Source organism: Oryza sativa, chromosome 12 (assembly GCF_034140825.1).
Source record: "Oryza sativa Japonica Group chromosome 12, ASM3414082v1".
Taxonomy (NCBI): Eukaryota; Viridiplantae; Streptophyta; class Magnoliopsida; order Poales; family Poaceae; genus Oryza; species Oryza sativa.
The window spans coordinates 13,996,327-14,001,586 of NC_089046.1; the positions used below are offsets into that span (position 1 = coordinate 13,996,327).

At 40.3% G+C, this 5,260-nt stretch overlaps 1 long non-coding RNA gene across 2 annotated transcripts; it reads right to left on the reverse strand.

Annotated features, from left to right (window-relative positions):
• Positions 1–275: 275 nt before the first annotated feature.
• On the reverse strand, positions 276–5,027 carry LOC107279729 (uncharacterized). 2 transcript variants are annotated; one of them, XR_010738259.1, is made up of 5 exons: positions 4,564–5,027; positions 4,379–4,486; positions 2,475–2,530; positions 1,055–1,120; positions 276–869 (listed from the first exon to the last, which is right to left on the reverse strand). It is a non-coding gene; the product is annotated as an uncharacterized lncRNA (long non-coding RNA). The 2 variants fall into 2 exon arrangements; XR_010738261.1 differs by having other exon boundaries at positions 276–896.
• Positions 5,028–5,260: the final 233 nt, after the last annotated feature.

Consider the following 5,260-nt stretch of genomic DNA (forward strand, 5'->3'; position numbering starts at 1 on the left):
GCGATAAAAAAAATCGACCGGGTGAAAAAATGGGAAAAAATTCCGACCAAAAAAACTGTCGTAGGCTCTCCGGACCTTCTATTATAATTGAGAGATGAAATGAATAATTTAAGTCATCAAACAAGCATAATGAAATATCTAACGCCTCGAGAGAGGAATATTGGAGACATTGCTAAGCCTTTAGCCTACCAGTCAACTTCAGCCTGAGATGTGACCGTCAAACCACTCAAAGACGACGACCAGATGTGTTACACACTCAGGAGACTTGACAAAAATGGCTAAAAATCTACAACATCTCAAATATTCTTAACTCATAGTCATATGAATCTAGCTCCCAGGATGTGCACTAGATTCACACTTTCATCTCAAGCATAGATATACATAGCAAACACAATTAAGACGAAAGTGATTATAAACTACATCTACTTAAGTTACGTTGGCCGACCAGCCAAATAAATAATAGAACAACGGAAACTTGTCTACCCAATCCACAAGCATACCGACTATGGGTGAGTCTTTTACCCCCTATGCCATTAAAAAAGTTAGAGGTTATGCGTGTGCCACAAAAAAGTTCTGAGTCACCTGTATGCCATGACACAAACTTTCGTTTACCCGTCTACCATTCCATCCACCTTCTATTAGAGAATGAGCTCTGACATGTGGGACCCACGTATGAAAATGACTAAATTGCCCCAAAAGCATTTTCATCTCTACTACTCCTCTCCCGTGCAATCTCCAGTGCCCTAGCCTAGCCGCCGCCGCCGCCACCTCGCCTCGCCGGCACGCCACCGCCGGTCGTCGCCGTCGCCGGCACGCCGACGCCGCCGTCGACGCCGCCGATGTCTCTTCAAATGTTCCATCCAAAGTGGCTGAAATAGAGCAAGGGCAAAATAGATCTTTCAATCCTCTGTTAGTCTCCATTAGTGCTGATTCCATCCAAAGTGGCGCATAGGTAAACAAAAATTTGTGTCATGGCATACAGGTGACTCAAAACTTGTTTGTGGAACACATGTAACCTCCAACTTTTTTAATGGCATAGGGGTAAAAGGTTTACCTCATTAAGTTCAAGTCCTAGAAGAAGCAGTCGAAACTCGCATCACTCAAAGTCTAAGTCTAAATCCTGCAAGCAAAAGTTAATCCAATAGCAAGAGTCAAGTACATTATTAAATAAACAATGTACTGGCAAGAACCAAGACAAATCTAACACTCTACTTGCAAGGCATATAATCAAGGAAGGTATGATATGGTTCCTTTTAGCATAAAGCATGTTTTATTTGCATAAAACATTTCCAAATTAGATTTGCTTTCAAATAAATTTCAGCAAGCTAGTACTTAGCATATGGGCATCAAAGTAGGCATTTATCATGTATAAATATGCACCTCATTGCCATCCATGGCAGCAAGGAGATCATTATCAAATCTCAACATAATTTGAAAGTAAATTCAACATTTAGAAGAATAAACACAAGTCTATACTCAACACATATCCACATGCCGCTCATGACTGTGAGCACGGCTAATCGATTAGTTTTTACTCTGCAGAGTTTGTACACTTTACTCACATGATGTGAAATAATAATCATGCAAGAGCATGGCACGCGATACATAAGTACCCGATTTATTACCCGCAACAAAGCTTTTCCAAAATTCATGATTTAGCCTTACACCAGCACGATACGTGTTACTCCATCCTAAGCCATACTCGATATATGGCCTAGAACCGTTAAGTGGCGGGCCCACGCCTTAAAATTAAGGCCGTGGTGGTGGACACAACGGGAACCCACCACGTGGCACAATACCGTTGTATTGGACACGCTTAGTCACCTAAACTACCACGTCGGGGTAAATAGGAAGCTCCTCTAAATTATATGAACTCATACACACCGGCCTACTAGAATGTAAGGCTAAACCATAAATAATTTACTAAGCTTGGGCTATCCCATACTAGCACATGTGGTTGTACTGTATACAAAATAAACTGAAATTGAGTAAAGTCCTTAGGTCGGTTTGGGCACACACTCCCCCTATCGGTACTCAACTAATCACCATATGTGTACCACATGATGCCCAAACCTAAAATCCATGTTTTCCATCATTTTATTTGTCAAATACTTCATTTATTCATCTCTGTCCATAATCTTAATAAAATCATTTTTCATGTTAATATGAGCCCATGTGATAAGTAAAACCATTCTAAGCATGGCTAATCAATATAGTAAAATAGTGACAATGTAACTCATATTCCAATTAGTATTAGGATATGATTCCTAAGGTTAGGAATGCGGGATATGGATATATGTGGGGTTATGGTAATAATGCAAATAATAGGAATTTGTCTAACAAGTTTAACAAAAATTTAATTTATTAGTGTACAATTGACATGCAAGATTTGCAAACATTTTCAATAACCTCCAAAACATAGGTTCTCCAAAATATAGGTTCAAAGTGATCAAAGAGAGGGAGGTGGGACTTGCCTTGCAACTGAAAAATGTCAGCACCTAATTCACTTCTTCACCGTTTAAGCAATCATCTATACAAAATACACGTTATGCAATTAAACACCGAAATATGCGAAAAATCCAAAATGCTTGATTTGTGCACAATGGATAGGTACTGGTCTAATATGAATTTAGGTGAAAGAATTTATATTTTATCTCTTTTTATTTGAGAGTTATGAATTTTAGATGTTTGCTCGGTATAGGTAGTATTTACTTAGGTACTATTGTGAAATACTGTTGTAAGGTGATTCTTATTAATTTTATGTTTGCTGAGGTAAATATATGTGTTTTCTAAGACTAACACAATTGGTTTCATAATTTTTAGAGTTAATATGAATTCTTTATGTATTTTACAAGTTTTAACGTGTTCTAGGCATATAGTCTCTATGTGCACATGGCTTTGGAGATTTAGGTCCAGAACCTGCTCTAACTTGCTAGTGTTGTATAAAATAAGTATTTTAGTTAACTAATCTAATCTTAGTTCATAATTTTAGAGTTTATATTATTTTACTACACATTTTATAAATAGAGATCGATGTTCTATGTTAGTTAACTTATCAACCTAAAGATTGTTGCATGAGCTAAGTTCATCTAAGTTTTGGTAGATGGGGATGGAACAATGGCTCCACTGGTCCTAACAAGTTTTATTTGGATTTATTTGGAGCTACCATGCATATATATACTTATTCATATGTATTGTTTAACCACTATTATGTGTTTAGTACCTATTCTACCAAATTAAGGTTTAGAGTTATGGTCTGTACAGAGGGTGCCATAATTCACTCTACTAGGTTGAAGTATATTACTTGCTGGTTCTATAAAAATTTGGTTCACTTCATTTAGACTAAAGATGAATTTTCTACAAATTTTACAATTTAAAGTATACTCCATGTTGCTTATTCCTTACATAAATGCTTAGGGGTTTTTATTATACTGTAAGTATGTATTTTTATTTTATAACATTGAAGTGCACAACTCTATGATTCTACAGAACTTGAGTTTACTCAAAAAGAATCTAAGATGAATTTTATATAAACTTCTAAATTTCAGCTTATGCAAAACTAGTTATTTTAAAGATAATAGTTTTAGAGGCATTTGATGTAAAGTATGTATATGTTTTATTTTACTTTGTTTTTAGAGAACATGTTGGTGGATCTGTAGAAACTAAGTTTTCTCTAAAATGAGTTGAAATGAATTTTGTATGCATTTTATAAGTTTGTATATGCTTTATGTATTATTTATCTTAGACCAATTTTAGAGGCTACATTTGTACTGTGAGTGCAAGTTTTTATGCAATAACACTAAATTTCATGATTCGTTGAGTTAACAATATTTTGTATTACTCTAAAACGAGTTGTTTTCAATTTGTTAAGGATTTTACAAGTTTACATGTTTTTCTGATGAAAATATAAAGCTTTAGGCATTTCATTTAGATTTTTCCAGAATTTAAATAGATTGGGTCCACAGGTCAGTCTCAAGCCAATATGCGAAAAGGCCCCTAGTGTTTCAGGAAATCAACCCGCAGTCCTGTGACTGTTCTGTGTGTGAGGTAGTTTTTTACAAACTAGTACCTAGAGTTTTGATTCTTCTCAACAGAGGTCCTTGGATTGAGCTGACACAGAACTAGCCATGGCCGAGCTCGTTCTCGAGCTCGCCGGTGGCAAACGGCAGTAGATCTCGGCGTGAAACCTATGGAGAAAATGTAAAGGGGTTTAAGGCGAGGCTATAGGTGGTATTCTTGCAAGCATTGTTCATCGGAATTAATGGCGACGGCTGTGCGAGCGGCGGTGGTTCTCGGGTGACGGTGCATGTGGAGCTAGAGCATTGATCTAGATGTTTAGCTACATGCATGTGCCTCTATGGGATCCTAGGATGCTTACCGAGCGTCCAAAGAAACTTGGCGAGGTCCAGATAGCGATGACACCCCGGAGGTTCTTGCCGCCGCCGAGTGGCGGAGTGATGGGCGACGGCTCAATCGGCTCCAAGAACTATCATGCATGTGTGTCCATGAGGTTATTGAGGCCAGAGAGATGGTGTGCGCGCGAGTAATCGAATAATGGCTCACCGGAGGAGGTGGAATCGACAATGGCGACGGCGACCGGAGGTGAAGAAGACGGTGGCCGATCTCCGCACTTGCTGCGCCATTGCCTGGGATTTCTTGAGGGGTTTTGAGGAGGACTTCAAGGAGAAGATGTTGGCGCGAGGGCTCGGCTTGTCTTGGTCTACAGCAGTCGGAACGACGACGAGAACCCGACGGCGGCACTCGGTGCGCGCTCCGGAGCAACGATGGCGAGGTCCACGTTCCCGACGATCCGCTGCACCAAATGGGATGAAACTTAGAGGAATGAAATCGGCTTAGAGAGTTGAGAATGGAATGCAAGTGGAAAGGCGACGACCGCGGCACAATAGCGACGGCAACGGCCGTCGTCTTTATAGCCGACGGCAAGGATGAGGGCGGCGGAGGCAAGGCGATCCGTCTCTCTCGATTTGGTCTATACTTCTGTAATGGAGAGGAGGCGATGCAGCTGGGAAGAGTTGAAAGCGAGCTCGGCGTTTTGAGGACGGCGACACGTCGAGTACACGCGTCGCCCGCGCCCAGAACGCCTCTCCTCCCTCTCTCACGCCTGCTGGTCGGTTAAAGGAGTTGGACAGGGAGAGGGCAAGCCCAAGTGGTTGCCAAGCGGGCCCAGGTCGTGGTAAACTAGGTGGTAGAGAGAGGTGTGGGTAGAAACATGGGTGAGTTTGGTTTTTGGATGAATTTC